Source organism: Callorhinus ursinus, unplaced genomic scaffold (assembly GCF_003265705.2).
Source record: "Callorhinus ursinus isolate GAN/ISIS: 27379988/994484 unplaced genomic scaffold, GSC_fseal_2.0 scaffold1, whole genome shotgun sequence".
NCBI lineage: Eukaryota > Metazoa > Chordata > Mammalia > Carnivora > Otariidae > Callorhinus > Callorhinus ursinus.
The window spans coordinates 24679064-24697845 of record NW_027397063.1 but is presented as its reverse complement, the minus strand read 5'-3'; the positions used below and the strand labels follow the sequence as shown (position 1 = coordinate 24697845).

At 35.5% G+C, this 18782-nt stretch overlaps 1 non-coding gene across 1 annotated transcript; it reads left to right on the top strand.

Moving 5' to 3' along the window:
• Positions 1–9835: 9835 nt before the first annotated feature.
• On the top strand, positions 9836–9995 carry LOC112834754 (U1 spliceosomal RNA). Its single transcript, XR_003211019.1, has one exon. It is a non-coding gene; the product is annotated as a U1 spliceosomal RNA (small nuclear RNA).
• The last annotated feature ends 8787 nt before the right edge of the window (positions 9996–18782 follow it).

Genomic DNA, 18782 nt, shown 5'->3' with positions numbered 1-18782 from the left:
ACATACACATGCATATATTTTAATATAGTTGTATAATATTTATACTAATATCACATAGTAGTGTCATATATGCACAGAGAACAGGTTGTGTGTGTGTGTGAGAGAGACAGAGAGAGAAAGAAAGGGAGATGCCATATAACCAACTTTCACATCATTAAAATGTAAAGCTGAAGAATGTCTTTTCTTTATAAAGTATAAAAATATGCTAAGGGATATTTTGAAAACTTCTACCTTCTGAAGTTTGTTTATTAGAGAGAAAGAGAGCCCACCCACAAGCACACATGCACATATGCAAGTGGGGAGGAGGGGCAGAAGGAGGAGGAGAGAGAGCATCTTAAGCCGGCGCCATGCTCACCGCAGAGCCTGATGTGGGACGCGATCTCAGGACTCTGAGATCATGACCTGAGCCAAAATCAAGAGTTGGATGCTTAATGACTGAGCCACCCAGGCATCCGCTGAAGTTTTCATAGTTCAGGATGTTTTACAGAAGAATTCTTTAAGTCTACAAAAAATTGTACTTTAAAAATTACTTAGATTATAAAAACAGTTTTAAAAAATCCTTACTGTCTTATTTCCACAGTGCAAAATACAGGTCTGGCTTATTTTCGACATTAGAACAAGCACTCTTGGTTTAGTTAAGAGGAGGACACACGTTTCTTAGAAATTCTTGCCAGACATTCAGGAAATGAGCTCTTCAATATCATGGCATATGATCTGTGGCACTTCCTTCAGGGAAGCTTACTCTTACAACAAAACTGCCTTAAAAATAACTTTATATATTAAAGCTAACGTTTCTTCAAAGAGCCATAAAGCTTAGAAGATGAGAAAAAATGAAGATGTTCTTCTTTTGAAGGCAATATTGAGTGTTCAAGTGATTTAAGTATATTTTGCTAATCATTAAATGTCACCAAGACTTTTTACGATAGTTCAATTATATATTACCAAATTATCACTATAATTTTCTATATTTTTTCTTCTACATAATCAAGTGATTACTGATACTTTAAGATTCCACAGGACAAATTTCTAGTTCACTAAAAAGGTACTAAACCAAAAGTAAAATATTGTTTAGGGGAATTCTTTAAATCAATTTAGCAGCTATTCTGTATATTATTGCTTATTTTATGTCTTTTTCCAGTTACTATGTCTCCCCCTCCCTCCCTCCATTCTTCCACCCCTGCTTCTCTCCCTCTCTGTTGCTTTCAACCCACCACTTGCATGGAATTAATTTTCAATGAAATCCAAATGTTAACATGTAATTTCTCCTCCATAATATTATTTCATTGTGTGGGGCACCTGGGTGTCTCAGTCAGTTAAGTGTCTGACTCTTGATTTCAGCTCAGGTCATGATCTCAGGGTCTTGGGATGTAGCTCTGCACTCAGTGGGGAGTCGGCTTGAGCTTTCTCTCCCTCTCCGTCTTCCTCTACCCCTCCCCCCGCTTGCGTGTGCTTGCTCTCTCTCTCTCTCTCTCTCTCTCTTTCTCAATAAATAAAGTCTTTTAAGAAATTATTATTTCATTGTGTGAATTTTAAATCTATTCACTACTCTTCTGAAATTGACCCCAATCATGGCTCCTAGTTACAACACTTCATAATCCTACATTAAGTCAATGTGATATTTTCTAAAGAAATCATACTAATATTTATTGAATATCTTCACCATCAAGCTTTATCATCTTTTTTATTGTCATCTTATTCTTCAACATCATCATCATCATAATCATCGATCAACCACCATTCCTTTAGCACCTACCATGGCTCAAGCCTTGCATTCAGTGATTCACAAATGGTATAAATGTTGTATCATTCAATTCACAGAACAATTCAAAGAAGCAAGTAATACGGTTTTAATTCTGCTGATAGAGTAAACTGGTAGGAAATAGATTAACTTATCTGATTAATTAATCCCCAAATTAAATGATGAGTTAATATCTGAATATTTGTATGTCTTCAAAGTTGGTATGTTCCCACTATTCTGTTCTGAAGCAAAACATTTGGAAGGTCCATCAAAAATATGTCCTTTAAATGTTTTTATCAAATATATTTATTAATTCAAATATTATACTTCTGTCAATGACTAATTTATAACCCAAATACTTCATGATACCTCAAAAGAAAAAATAAGAGCACTTACTTTCTCTAGATTCCCAGTGCAATACCATCCATCCATATGTTCTAAAATTGGATAAAATATCAACTTGTAATTTTTTTTTTCTAGTATCCTGGATGACTCTGCGAGACAAGAACATCAGAAGAATATGTAAATGTGACCCAGCAGAGAATTGCCTAAAATGTACTCTTGAGTGCTGACATGACTTCCCCCACAGAAAAGGCTCTGGCTCTGGGCCCCTCTGAAGTTTATTTGCTGGGCTGTGTTGATCACTCCCTTTGTTCAAGTCTTTAAAGACAATCTGGGAAGCACTGGAAAGCTGCATACACCCATTTAATCGTATGCCCCAGCACTTACCTGGCTCAAACTTCGATAACTAAATAGATCTTAAGTATTTCAAAGCATGGACCAGATGGTTTTCATCTTTCTTTTCTGTTCTTTCCTTCCCTTTCTTTTCTTGTCTTGTTGTCTTTCTTTCTATTTTTAAATGTCATTTTCTTTAACCACTCTGTCATCCTCTCTAACCAAACTCAATATATATGCTAATTACAAAACTTGGCACACAACAGTTATTTCTTGATGGGCTAATTGAATTCAACATAAGTAACAGTAGAAATGAGCTAAAGGTTATATGTGGGTCCATTCTACAAGGGACCATTTTGATGTGTGTTAATCAATAAGCCAAACTTGGTTTCAAATTAAGTGCCAAATTGAACCCATTAAGAACCTTAAATCGGATCTCATACATTGTCCAGCAGTTTGGTCTAATTATTATTTACTGAAAGTGGAGAAATGAATGAAAAAATGAGTGTTTTAAGTTTGCTATATACTTAAACAATGTATTTAATTTTCACTGTACTGCAACATATATAGGCACTGTGCTGGTATTGAAAGTAGAAATCTTTGTCTGTATTCCAGCCATCAACATTATTCATTTTGTTTCAGTAATTGTTGAGCCAGAAAAAGGAAAAATGCATATATTTACCTTAAAAATAAGAGCAAATGGAAAAGACACTGCAAATGGAGCTTAATAAAAAAGAATATTCAAAACATGTAAGGAGCAGTAAGAAACGGTTTCTCAGGAAAAACTGTGTAAGGAAATAAATTCAAAGTATCAGAAAAGTATTGACAGTGGGCTTAACCATCTGATATATTTCTAATTTGATACTTAAGTGTTCAATATTCTTTAGGAGGAGGATAACATAAAGAAAACAATGTCTGTATAATAGTTCCCAAAATAAACGCAAGAGGAGTAGAAGTAAGAAAAGATTTGAGAGCAGTGTTTTTGTCAGTACTCCAAGGGAATCCATCCACTGGTGCTGATGAGATTCTGACATGGACCTGACTATATAAAATGAGACATGAGGAAACCAAAGCTAGTTTAGCAGCATTGTCAAACTTAGTTTCTTTTCACTCCTTTTTTCATATGTTTTTGTTTTCTTTTCTAACATAATAAACTTTTTTTTCTATATAGTAGAATTGCAAGAAGAATGAATAGTAGATTGCTTCCCATAGCACATATACATTCAAAGTCTGCACTTACACAGGACTTTTTTTCATAAATTATTTAGAGGATAAGAATTTTTATGCCATTACATAAGATTTAAGTCCTGTGTTCAGATGGTGAAAATGTTTAAGAAAGATAAAAGTCTTCAGTCTCTGTTTATATTTCAAATAACTATAGCACTTTAGAAATCCCATCTTCTATGTTTCCTAAGGGTGTTGCTCACATGATAGATCAATAGCATTGTCTTTGGAAATTCTTATCAATGTATGAAGTGATTGTGATGAAAATTCCCTCGTGCTGATGATGTGCCAACAAAACTGTAAATGAGCTAAAGATACAAAGAGATCATAGTGATGGCAAATATAAGCACAAAAAACCTGTTTATAACAAAAAAACTGTAACTTATATTCAGCCTCAGAATATATGGATTAGTGATGAACACTGCTGATCATACCGAAATGAATACGGTTTTCCTGAGGAGCATAGTTCATATCTGCAAATGAGAAAAATCCTCTGTCTGAAACAGTGCAGATCTTACAACATAGGCTGAACTGCATGATATGTGGGACTGGGCTGCATTCATGTCTCCTTCCCTAGGATCTTCCTGCTTGCCTCCTAGCATGGTTCTCATACGTTGAAAGAGAGTGTTGGTTCTACCAACGTTGCCATTTCATTTATTTATTTTTTTTTAAGATTTTATTTATTTGACAGAGAGAGCACAAGCAGAGGGAGAGAGAGGGAGAAGCAGGCTCCCTGCTGAGCAAGGAGCCCGATGCGGGACTCGATCCCAGGGCCCTGGGACCGTGACCCGGGCCGAAGGCAGCCACTTAACCGACTGAGCCACCTAGGCATCCCTAATGCTGCCATTTCATTTACAAAGAGGATTAAGTTCTTGATTCACGGGGTGATTAACAAAACTGTATGTAAATATAAACTGAATATGTAGGAGGCTGTTCTCTGGGAATTAAAATGAGATGACTCAAAAGTGTGACAATTTGAATTTACTTGAACGGCAGACTCTAATACTGCTTTACCTTAGACTACAGTTAGACAATGGAGGAAAAAGTATTTTTTGATCTTGGAAACAAGTGTGTGTGTGTGTGTGTGTGTGTGTGTGTGTGTGTGTGTGTATACAATAATGGTGTATGTATAGTAACTAAGGAAAATACAGCATGGACAAAAAGACCAAACAAATCTGCATATCTGTATGACATGAGGCAAGAGTCAAGGCTTCGTTTTTCAGTGATACATATCCCACTGGCCTGTTTTGTTGTCATCTTCCTTTCTTATTGAGCCCATCTGCCCCCTCTACAGTTCTTTCCCGTCCTCCCTCCCTTCCTTCCTTCCTTCCTTCTTTCCTTCCTTCCTTCTTTCCTTCCCCTCTCTTTTTCTCTTTCTTGATAAGTAGGTAGGTAGCTTGATAGATAGAAAGACAGACAAATAGAGGATATCCATGAAAATGGGGATGGAGCAAGGGGGGGAGATTTCTCCTTTTTGCTTTAAACATGGACACATAAAAAGCAATCAATTTCACTGAAGCTCTTTTAAAAGCAGAGACTCTCTTAGGCTGATATCAAATAAGAAGCTCCTACAATTTCAGCTTAAATCCCGAGACTATATTATTTCTCCCACTTTTATGTCCTACAATATTATATATTTTTTATATTAGAATATGCATCACAATATTAGTGCAGACATTTATTTAATGTATGTCTTTACTGATAAAATCTAAAATCTCTTAAGACAAAGACATTTAGTTTTTACTTTACTGCTGTATTCCAACACATAGTGAAGATTATGGTACATATGAGATGTTCAACTAATAATTGATGATACAACACAACACTACAACTCAATTCATCTTTAATCAAAAGTAAATGTCACATATCACTTGAAAACAAAAAGCCTAGCTACGGATGTTTTCTTTCTCTTCAATAGCTATTACAAAGCCCTTGATTCAGCATTTTCCTCATAAAAATAAATGATGTCTCTGTTGTCTCAATTCTCTTTATAATTCCTCTATTGTTTCTAGGAAGATTTATCATTTTAAGGTTACTTCTCATTCTCAACTACAGACACATTTCTTTATATTTAATTAATTTTTGGACTTGCAAAATCTCTTGGGAGTTAAGATTGTATTCACCTATTTTCACAGACCATTTTATTTTATCAGTATATAATATTAGCGGAGAATATCAAACTTTAGAATCATTTTGTAGAAAAATTAATAAGCCTTGAAATCCATCAATCATAACTTGCAAACTTTTCATCTGTGTGACTTGATGTAAGTTCCTGATCTCTCTAGGCCAATTCTCTCATATGTAGAGTGAGGTTCAATAAACTTGTACATAAAGCACTAAGCCCAACGTCTGGCACATTATAAGAATTCAGATTGTGTGTGCATGTGAACATATACACATATATTAATGCATGTTTGTACTTTTGAAAGAAAACCAAGGGCCCAAAATGGCATTACTTGGGTTAAGGCTCCAAATCAGTAAACCAGGACTTAATACCTAACCCTGACTACAGTTACAATTCCCCAGAAATGTATCTTTAAGCCAGTCAACATGGGAATTTCCAGGTCAGAGCTAGGAAATTACTGAGGACTCCTTTCATTCTTGTTAGGAGAGCAATCTTGCCTAAAACAATGGATTCTTTGCTAATATTTTTTCCCATTCCCGCTCTACCTTTAAAAACCTTTCCTCCTCTGTAACTCTTTGAAGCTCCCCTTTACATGCTAGATGGGATGCTGCTGATTCATGAATCGATTAATAAAGCCAACTAGATCTTTAAAATTTATTTGGTTGAATTTTTGTTATTTAATAGTATATGTACATTTAAGGCAGTGTATAGCTTGAAATCCATTTCAAAGAATTGAATACCTAAAATCAATTTATTTGCTCAAGGCTAGTCTATTCATTCATTGATTCATTTATACATTTATTGTACAAACATATGTTGATTGTCCTTATTTTCCTTAGTTACTATACATACAACAATAAATAGGTCACCTTTTGCATTGAGAAGCTCACCGTTTTAAATGTAGTCAGACATGTAAGCAAATAATTACATCATGATATTGTGTTAGAATAGAAATACAGCTGAGGACTGTGAGAGTGTGCATCTGAAAGAATTAGCATTATACCAGTTCAAATTATGAATGTTAGGCATCTGCATTTGAGGATAAGTCATGGAGAGCTCATCAAAGCAGCAGCACCAAGCCAATATTTATTGAAAAAAATGATTGTATAATCACACATTTTCCTAGTCCATAAGCTGCCTCCTAGTCATAAACAAACAGTTAATTTAAATTAACGTTGATCTTTATTTAAGGATAAATGATTTCTGCGAGTACATGTGTACATATGGGAATATATGATGCTGTATAACCCTGGCCACTCTCTCAAGGAAAATATCAATGGTCTTAGTTACATGAACGTATTTTCAAAACATACCTATTTAAATTTACAGTGTCTTTATGAAATGGATGTTCCTTCACCTGTGTGTGTCTATCAGTAATACAAAAAACTTGGGCTGCCTTAAGACACCTACAAACATGTGGTTATTGTCTAAACCTGGAGATGTGCCCTCTATTTTTCACACATTCCTCAGGAGTTGCAGTGTGGAATGAGCCCTTCTGTCCCAACCTACCTGAACTTAAATCTACCTATCTGGGGGGCACTGGGGATGTCATGGATCCTTTCCAGAATCCAGATCTTCAGCCTGAAGCAAGACCTCAAAAAATCGTTCTATTCGGTAATTGTGCTAAGAAGCATGATGCTTCATTAGAGTGCTGAGCAGCCAGTATGAAACAAACAAACAAAAATGTCTAAAAATGCTTTTAGGCATGTAAAATAAACTCTTATCTTTTAGCCTCTGTGTAATAAGACAGTGAACATGACTAACACTCCAGAAACACAAACATAAGAGAAGCTATTTTCCTATGATTATTTTTCACATTTTCCAGAACTACTTTTTCCAATATTATACATCCATCTAAGGAGAGCATACCTAGGTTACGCTATAGAATATATTCATAGAAAGAAAATCTTCAAGATTCAGATTTTTAAAATCATCTATTTATTATTGTACCAAGCATGTAATTAGGTCTCGCTGTTATGCTAAGTGTTGGATAGAAAGAGACTGAGGAAGCTCTCAGTGCATTCGGGGGTGCTGACAATTAGACACACAATGGAAATACGGGATGCTGGGAAATTTTTGAGAGTTTTCTAGCAATAAATATGTTCAGAGTGGAGTACTAGAAAGAAACTGGCATGCAGATCAGTGGGTGAAATAATATTAGAATCAGACAGAAAGTAAAAACTAAAGCACAGGAAAATAACATAACCCATAAAAGGAAAACACAGAGAAGCTGGAGACGGCTTACCAGGTGAACAGCTCAGTTAGGGTCCCCTGGCCTGAGACAGCAGTAGAGACCTGGCCGGCTCTCAAGGCCCGAAATCCCCTCAGGAGTCCCTGGTGCCTCGGAACTAAGGCAGAGTGTAAGGGAGAGTAAATGCGGCAGCTTGGGTCTCCTTTCTGTATACTCAGTATGAGGAGGAGGAGAAGAGAATGAGAGACAGGGAGACCCCCGAAGGACCCCAGAGAGTATCAGTTATTAATCAGAGTCCTGAATCTACCAGATACGCAACACTGCTCCTCGTGCCTCGGTATTCACACCCCCACCACATCCTTCTTCAAGCCATGGCTAGCTTTACTATTTGTCAGGACAGCTAAACTCACGAAGATAAAAACTGTAATTATCAACTCTCAAAGAATGAAGAAACACTTAGGCTAAAATCGAGTGTTGTTTTGTGAACACAAAGAAAAGTAAAGAAGGCAGGAAAAAGACTCAGTAGCTGTAACACCAGATCTTCCAGAGAATCAGAAATCTGTTCTTTGCCTTCAAGAATAGAAAAAAATAAATGTATCTAGGGGCATCTGGGTGGCTCAGTCAGTTAAGCGCCTGCCTTTGGCTCAGGTCTTGATCTCAGAGTCCTGGGATCAAGCCCCACCTCCAGCTCCCTGCTCAGCGGGGAGCCTGCTTCTCCCTGTCAAACTCCCCTTGTTTGTGTTCCCTCTCTTGCTGTGTCTCTCTCTGTCAAATAAATAAATAAAAATCTTTAATAAAAAGAAAAAAGAAAAAAGAAATGTATCTATTGCTACGCATCCTTACCACAGGGTCATTTGTGGCTGCTCTTGACCCTCCACCAAAGGACCCATGCACACTTGTCCATTTTGGGTCCCAATGGCTATTTCCTCCTTGACAACATCTGGCCCAGGGTGGGAACAGCCCCAGTAAATGGATTCTCTTTTTGCTTCCCCTTACCCTAATCTTCTCATCCTTTTGAAAAAATCTCATCCTTTTATTAAATTCTCCTCAAATGATTCAAAATCTTGTGCCAGATATCTAATGGAAATATGGGAGCTCATGATTCCAGGACCCTGCTTTAGTAAAAAAATTCTCTTCTCCTCTGCTTTACATATCGGGTTTCTGAGGAGTTCCAAAACTAATTTCAATAAGTGAGTTGTATGTAGTATGTTATAGAGCAAGCATCAGTTGGCATTCACATGTAAATCCTAATATACTCTTTAATTTATTACATTTGAGTAAACTACACTGTAATCTGCTTGAGGCTAGGTACTGAATCTTGCCCATACTTAGTACAATGGAACTCAAATATTTGTGCTGTGAATGAATAAAAGAATGGGTGAAACAACTGATAGATTTCCTAAAAGTTACTTTTTCCAAAACAAAAGATTTTCTAACGGGCAAAGATCTGTTTTTTTAAGGATAACAGAATGTAAATAGGAATTTACTGATTATCCATTTCCACTAAAATTTTATGTTTGCATCCCATGGGTTTTGTTTTGTTTAAACAAAATTTCTATATTTCAACATCTAGGGGAAACCATTAATTGCTTTTTCTTATTTTCCTTTCCTCTGCCCTAGCTTGCTTATTAAAGCAGACCACACCTCTGTGAGAGAAGAACAATCAGCCTATTTTGGAATCAGAATTTGCATTGACTGTAATGAATATTCTGGTCAAGCCCCAAATTGAGGTCTGAGCAAGGGCACCATATTGAGGCTTCTCTATTTCATTGCTCAATTGCATTGTTATTGATGCCCTTTATATAACATGAAACATTAACTCTGATTAAAGAACACTTTAATCAGAACAGCATTTCATTAAAAAGGGAAAAAAAAAAAAAGAATACTTACCTGGGAGAGAGAGACCAAGATCATGAGGGTGGTTTTCCCAAGGCGAGGCTTATCCGTTGCACTCTGGATATGCTGCCCCCTGTAATTTCCCCAAATATGGAAAACTCAGAGGCATACATGTGGTAGTGGGACACTGCGTTTGCATTTTCCCCTGATATTTTTGGTTTACAAATGTTATACTCTGTAATTTGCTGCCAGGTATTTGCAAGTTAGGTTTGGTCCTGTTTATGCATGTAGACATTTTGCATGTAGACATACAGTGTAGTAATTTTGCAGTGTTACTATGCTGCGCTAATTATGACAACGTTTTGTACTCCTTCCAAGATTCTGGTAGTTCTGTGTGACTTAACTTACGTTAGTGTTTACCTCTTGTGTTTTATTTATTCTTTACTCCAGTGTTGTTGGTATCTTTTAAAAGGCTTCCTTCCTGCTTTGTGAGGCGGCAAAATCATCTCCAAAAATCTGGTCCTCTGTTTTAAACCCCACCCAAAGACTCCTTTCTTTTTTTTTTTTTTTAAGATTTTATTTATTTATTTCACAGAGAGAGATAGCGAGAGCAGGAACACAAGCAGGGGGAGTGGGAGAGGGAGAAGCAGACTTCCCGCTGAGCGGGGACCCCGATGTGGGACTTGATCCCAGGACCCTGGGATCATGACCTGAGCCGAAGGCAGACACTTAACGACTGAGCCACCCAGGTGCCCCCAAAGACTCCTTTCTCAATCAATTCCTACCTATGCCTCTTTACTGCTCGATTTTTTTCAAGGATTTATCGTCTTGCTTAGTGTGGTCCTTGACCAGCAACTTCAGCATCACCCAGCACCATGGGAGCGTGTTAGGAATACAGCATCTTAGATCTCAGCTTTGCAAAATCTACCAAATCAGAATCAGCAGTTGTAACAAGATTCCCAGGTGATTCTAAACGCATTAAAGTTTGAGGAAAAACAAACAAACACTAATATAAAAATATCTTAACCAGTGTTATGATTGAAGTAAATTTTTGTGTGTCTGTGGACAAAATCTCCTTAATTTCTAAAAAAAAAAAAAATTGTCCTTAATTTCTTTTTACTGTTCTATCCTTATTAAATCATGCTTAAATGGCTTTTACTAAAATTCATTTTCTACTTTTCCTAGACTGTTAGCTCCTTGAGGACGTTGACAAAAGACTATATAACTCACAAAGCACCATTCACAGAGTTAACTTAAAAAAAATCTTGAGCTGACAGAAATTGTGGGTTGCCCTTAGGAGTCTGAAGAAATTGCAGAAAACCTTTTGCATTTAAATAACTGTCTGACTGTAATCCACCTCCGTTGTGGAATGGAGATTCTCAGGGAGAGGTACGGGGAAAAGGAGCCTGTTTTTGATAAGAGGAAATGGATCTCATAGGGTGGAAATCTATCCTGAGCTCTTTTCTGCTCTTCGCTTTGGTTTCTGCTAAAGGAGAGTGGTAGCAGGAAACTCAGACACAGAAAATTGAAGAAGCAATGCTATAGTAATCGCTTTGATTGGGGATGACAGAGGCAGAAAAAGAGCGAGATTGTGAGCTGTGAATGAAGCTAGGGAGACTTGAATAACTGCCACAGCTCCAGAGCAAAGCACACGGATCCCAGGATGACTTATTAAAGAACATACTTATCAAAGCCGATGTGGAACAAGTCGGTTAAAATGTTAGAATGGTAAGGGTACTAAGTAATAGTATTTTGACGGTTATTTTAAAAATCCTTTTATGATCAGTTAACCAATATTTATTGTTAGAGGTACCAGGTATACATCTTTTTTAATTAATGAAAAGGTTTCTTGCATTCTTTTAGTCTAACACCTAATTAAGAAAAGCAGTTTGTTTAAGCTTGTGAGTTTAGTTTGTGTATTTTAAACACTATCTTTTTTAGAATGCTTTAAAAATCTTATTATATATTAAGCGGCAATAGTTTTCCTCGAAGTTTTCCCTCCTCAACTTACACCACTAAAGTGATAACAGTAATTTCATACTTATAAAGGTATCTGTTAAGGCAATTGAAATAATTCATTATGTATAACAACTAAAAATGCTATACAAAAATATAACTATTTTTATAATATTTGAAGAATACAATTATTTTGCATTTGTAATATACTCAGTAATTTTATTTGAAAACAAGTCACAAGATGCACAATGATCAAAAATAAATATGTGAATTTTCAGATACAGTAAGTGAGGCTCACTCAAAAATATCTTACAATTTCCTCTCAAACTATCTTCGTCAACATATTGCTCTTTTGTACCATGAAATATAAGGATTCCTTGTTCTAAATTATGATTAGAGAGACCTTGAGTTAGAAAGGATAAAAAATTTTAGTTGCAAAAAGTCAATGATGCAAAACATGGCTGTTAGTGGGATAGGGTTTGAATTTGCTAACAAATATCTCAAAGGGATTTTATGTTCTTTTGCCATTGTGATCTATGGAGTATTTTTCCTTTCCTTTACATGACTTCATTATTCTTCCAACATATAATTAGTGTCTTTTCTTTCACTGAGCTCCTGAGTAGCTGCAAAGCGTAAGGGGTCTAATGCAAATGCCAGGAACGTTCCTCGTGGTTGGATGAGGCTTCAGTCAAGAAACAGTGCTGGATTGTAAGCTTGTCTCACATGAGCCCTAAGGCCACAAGCTACTCATTTTGAACTAAAAAGATAATGCTATTTTCTTTGGAAAACAAGATCCATATTATAATTCTAAGCAGCACAATACTACTTGAAAAGCATTATTTCTTCATCAATTCCATGCATTTATTGCTCTGAGATTTACTTCTGAGCAATGTTTAGATGTGTTTTCTGTGATTAGATCCACAGAGATTCATCTCCAGGAACAACAGCCAGCATCTGTTCTAGAAAAGCCCTTATCAGAGTCTGGTCTGGAGGCCGGTAATATTTTAACAGCAATGACGGTAAAAATGGGATAGACCCAAAGATGGTGGCTATTTTTTTTTTATCAATATTAATTCATTTTATTTCTCCAAATAAAAACCATTGGAAAACTGCCATTGTTTTCCTCCATAATTATTTTTTTAAATGAAAGTACAATATTAACTTACAAATTTAGTGATAAACTAAACTTAATCTTTATTAACATGGATTTAGCTTATGAAAACTTCATTGATTTTATGTTTATGGTGACAATCTTATCTCTGTCAGGTCATACTGTTATCTTAAATCTATCTGGTGTCAGGAAGTGAAGGCTGGGAAAAACACTAGGGGTTTTCTGAGATTGCAGAGAGCCTCATGTTTCTTTACAAGATCCTGAAATCAATACAACTAAAAAATCAAGTGATAGAACAAACTTCAGTAACAGTACCTACCTCTCTCTTAAGTATAGATTTAGCTATTTTTGTAATATTTGAGGAATACAGTCAAAATGCACTTGTTATATATTTAGTATATTATATTTGGGAAGAAAAGCTAAAACCATAGAAGATGCATAATAATAAAAGAATGAATAGATGAACAAATACTAGAAACAACAGGTGTTGGGGGAGAATCTGACGAAAAAGGAAGCCTCGTGCACTGTTGGTGGGAGTGCAAACTGGTGCAGCCACTATGGAAAACAGTGTGGAGATTCTTCAAAAAATGAAAAGTAGAACCACCCTACAATCCAGGAATCCCACTACTGGGTATTTAACCAAAAAAATACAAAAACACTAATTGAAAGGGATACATGTGTCCTTATGTTTATTGCAGCATTATCTACAATAGCCAAACTATGGAAGCAGCCCAAGTGTCCACCTATAGATGAATGGATAAAGAAGATGTGGTGTACATATACAATGAAATATTATTTAGCCATAAAAAATAATTGAAATCTTGCCATTTGCAACAACATGAATGGAGCTAGAGAGTATAATGCTAAGCGAAATAAATCAGTCAGAGAATGATACATACCATATGATCTCACTTATATGTGGAATTTAAGAAACAAAACAAATGAGCAAAGGAAAAAAGAGAGAGATAAGCCAAGAAACAGACCCTTAAATATAAAGAACAAAGTGCTTGGTTAGCAGAGGAGAGAAGGGTGGAAGTTTGGGAGAAATAGGGGATGGGGATTAAAGAGTACACTGATCATGATGAAATAAAAGAAAATTATCTTAAAGAAAAAAATTAAAAATTAAAATAATAACAATAAAATATTATTAACTGTTAAAAAAAGAACAAAAAACACTATTACTCAGGAAATTCCAAGGAATTTAGGAACTCTGTGTCAGGAACTGGGGTCAAAGACCAAATATTAGAACAAAAGTGTTTTCATCACTTAGATATCCACAAGGGTTTTAGGAGTTTTGTGCCAAGAACAGGGGCAAAGATAATACATATACTTTCTATTATCTCACGATGGCACATCCCAGGAAAAGGGTCAGGAAGTAGTGTTTCCACAAAAAAAAAAAAAAAAAAGAATGACTATATGAGCAATGTTGGACAGATCTAGCAGTAGGTGGGGGAAGTCCTGCCATCATCACTAACCACAACTAAAGGCAAGTGCCCTATGGTTTGGTGAAAGAGCTGATGGAGCAGAAGCAACAGATTTATTACAGAATCCTGAAATCTAGGGTGGTACTTAATTCAGGACTCTAGAAGTGTTTCCTTGTAAGTCTTGAAGGGAGAAACAGTTTAGGCTCTCCCCAAAATGTGAAGTAAAATGAGTTCTAGAAGGAAGAGACATTAGTAATGTCTGAAGCTATGGAAGAACAATGTATATTTGAGGGAAGTAGACGCAGTGTTTCATGATCTCTCCTAGGAGTTAAAATTTTTATAACTGGAAGCCCTTTAAGAGAATTTGGCAGATTAACGTGAAAGCCGGACACTTTTAGGTGGTCCACTCAAGTCACTGCCAGGTCAGGCCAGCACCTATGTACTTGATAACCTGTCAGGTTTTCCATTCTTGATGTGTGTGGTGGTGGTGGTGGTGGTGGTGGTGTATGGTTTAGCCTCATCATAACAAACTGTGAGAACTATAATTAAAATTAATTGATTATTTAACCATGATATTAAGAAAAAAAAAAAAAACTAGTGAGCCCTAATAGATTATAGAAACAATTTTCAGGAACCTACAACTTTCCTTCCTTTATAAACACCCTCATAAACCACACCTTTATCAGTAAACTGTGCTCAATTCTGGATCCCAGCATGAAAAAAATTTACAGAAAACATAGATGAATGCATAATAAGTATTTAAGAACTAGAGGCATATGCTTTTGAGGAAAAACTTTAGGAAAAAACTGTTTACAAATATCTCTTCCTCTCTCATGTCTCAAAGCTTATATGTCTTCTCAGTTGACAACACTTAGGAGCAGAGTATCACTGAGATGCCTGGCCACAGCAAGAGGGAGGATCAGCCTTCTCCTTGGGGCACCTTCTACCTGATGACATTCCGTATAGATGACAGCACATCTTAACTTCCCTGGTCCCTTCAGTTGCAAGATGCCCTTTCACGGGGAGGCGGCACATGAGTAAAGGTCAACATGGAGTTATTTACTACATGGGAATGATATAGAAGGAATAAGAATGACATTGACATATATACCACAAGGGATAATTCTATAAAAGGATTAGATGAGCTAACTCCATTAGTAACAGGAAATATAACAGGCAAACTGCAAGGTTAGGTACTCTGCTCACCTTAAGTAATATTTGCTCGGCTATGAGTATTATAAAAAAAAAAATGTTGCTCTAGAAATAATGAGACATTCTCTCCAATTGTAAATGTTTGGCCAGCTTGAAAATTTAAAGGTAAAAGAAAAAAGCTAAATGATTTCAAAGGCTCACATTAAAATGTTTGGTAGCCCTTTTAAAACACGTTTGAATATATCATTCCTATTAAATGGTGTTTTTTTTTCATGCCAAGTATCTCTGTGAGTAAGTAGATTTGTTATGAGTTTGGAATATGTATGCTTATCTATAGACTATCTATCTATGTAGAAGATTCTATTACAATTATAGATTGATGTTACAAAAAAAATTCCCTTTTACATTTAATGTAAAATAGAGATTCTTGTTTGTCTCCCTCTTCTCCTTTTTATTGATTCATTTTATGGTTAAATCCTCAAAAGGACAATAAATGACAACCAAATTGATTTTTAGTTTCAAATCTGTTAAATAAAACATCTGGCACCATGTGCAGCTGCCAGTGTTTGGGGAAATCTCTCCTGTTTTAGAGGTCATTGTAGGTACCGCGTTAACATATTAAACCAAGCTCATGGAAAATTTTAAGTACGTTATATACTTTCCTCAGGATTTCGTTTTTGAATACCCCTTGCTTCATGGCTTGTTTTGTTTTCCCTTTGCTTCCACAGCCGCAAATAGCTTGTGCTTCAATCAAAACGCTCAAGCTCTGGCCCCGAGCTTTTTCCTTAGCTAATTATGGGGACTTAGCAAATAATGACAACAAAAGAAAGTGACCAAAATATGGAAGAAGACAAAATAATTGCTGCTTTGTGACATATCTTACACCTAATTACATGAGACTATTAAAACTTGATAACAGGATTCATGCCATCAACATCTGTAGTTACATTGTCTTTGTGACAGAATAGAATGTCACATAACTGAGGTTCATGCTAATGACCCCAAGTCATCAAGAAAGCATTAAATTATATTCTGTTTTCTTTGTTGAAGATACAGGGAATTGTAGAGTGCAAGTGATACTTTGATTTTGTTCCTTTAGGCTAATATTTTAGTACTTAACTCTGTGCCATGAGATGTAAATATTTTCTAATATTATGTATTGTTAAGATCTCATTATGTTATTAAGTCATTGTATGTGTAAGTTCTTGGAAAGATATTTGGTAAAACTTTGTGGTTAATAGTATTTTGAAAGATATTTGCAAATTCTATGTAATTTGTATAATTACCAGGGGAATTTCTAACATCTCAGAGTTTTTAAAAATATGAATACTCCTAGTTATTATCTTGAAGTTTCCCCTTGTAGATAAGAGTAGATAAGCTGCATTTGTTCCTGCATTCAGCAAATATTTATTGACCACCTTTTATGTACTAGGAACTAAAAATTATAGGTTTTAAAGACAAATAAGTCAGACTTTGTCCCTCATGAACAATGCTCCAATCCCTGGATTGGTGGTAGGGGAAGGTGCTAGCAAGGAGACACACATTTAAAATAAAATACGAAAAGAGCTCAGGAACATCCATAAGACGTACATGCAAATTGTAAACTATTAAGTTGCAACGCTACTTTAAAATTTTTTGCTGATGAATTAAACCTGATTGGAAAGAATTGATCTTAAATAATCTTCAGAATGGTAGACACTTCTGTAGTTCTCAATTAAAATATCCTTTTCCTCTGTTTGTTCTACTCACCTATTCAGAGTTACTAAGAATATTGAAATCTATGATATAACTCTAAAGTTAAGATATTGTATGTCATTTTCTAATATTTCATATGTGATTTCAAAATACTATTTTTTTTTAAGATTTTATTTATTTGACAGAGAGAGACACAGCGGAGAGAGGGAACACAAGCAGGGGGAGTGGGAGAAGGAGAAGCAGGCTTCCCGCGGAGCAGGGAGCCTGATGCGGGGCTAGATCCCTGGACCCTGGGATCATGACTTGAGCCAAAGGCAGACGCTTAACAACTGAGCCACCCAGGTGCCCCTCAAAATACTATTAACCACAACATTATAACATTGTATTTACATATTTTGTTACAGGGGACACCTGGGTGGCTCAGTCGGTTAAGCATCTGCCTTTGGCTCGGGTCATGGTCCCAAGGTCCTGGAATTGAGTCCTACATCAGGCTCCTTGCTCAGTGGGAACCTGCTTCTCCCCCCGCTTTCAGCTCCCTACCCCGCTTGTGCTCCCAATCTCTCTCTTTCTGACAAATAAATAAATAAAATCTTAAAAATAAATAAATTTAAAAAAATAAATATTTTGTTACATAAATTTATGGCTGAAATCACAAATGATAAGGTGTTCGAGAAAGTATTTTAATGTTTTTTATTTGTTAATTTATTTGTCAATACTAAATATTTTCCATATCAACAAATGACAATGATTATAGCCCACCATCCATCAGACAATTTCCCAGTTATGGTAAAGCAAATACATTACTCAGAAATCATTTAATTCTTTAAGGACTGGCATTAATTTAGATGATGTTTTCATATGCAACTTTTTCTGGTTCCATTTGTTAAAGTTTAATTTATATATAAGAATACTCATAACTGTGCCACATTTCTACTATTTGGTATATTTTTAGCATATCCATTACTAAAAGCATATTTGGTAATATTTCCTTTAGAGACATTGTTATGTAGAATAACACTTCTAAAACTACTTTACATATATATAAACTTTAAAAACACACTGAAAGTTAATCATAGGTCAAATAACTTTTCGTTTAATTACTAATTAAAACTTGGAATGGAGCTTCATTTCGTGCTGCTTTCCAATAATTACCATTAATATGATTATATTCTTGTTTAAAGCTTATCTAAATTAGCTCATTAGCCAGCATCGTTACTTATAAACCTCAAAGAATGAAAAAAAAATCAATTTCATCACATTTTTATACTGATATCTGGGACCATGGCTGGTCTATTCGTTACCATCTGTGTCCATAGCCCTGTACAGTATATAGCATATGTATCAAACCAATTACTATGCAAATCCCAAGATCATCCCAGCATTAATTCCCCAGTGACATTGAAATCTTGGCTCGTTCAAATAATCACAAAGGAAATCCTGTTTTATTCTCAAAATTAGTAACACGGATTTTGCTCAAGTTGGGATTCATAGGTCCCTAATAGTCTCTTTCTTTAAAATAGACACATTTTAAATATGACAGTTCATTTTAACTTTCTCAAAATTAAGTAATATAAAAATTTAGAAAATGTGCTAGGTGATCTACTATATTAAATGTGCAAAAAAGTTAAAAAACATTAATTGATAGAGGTAGGTAC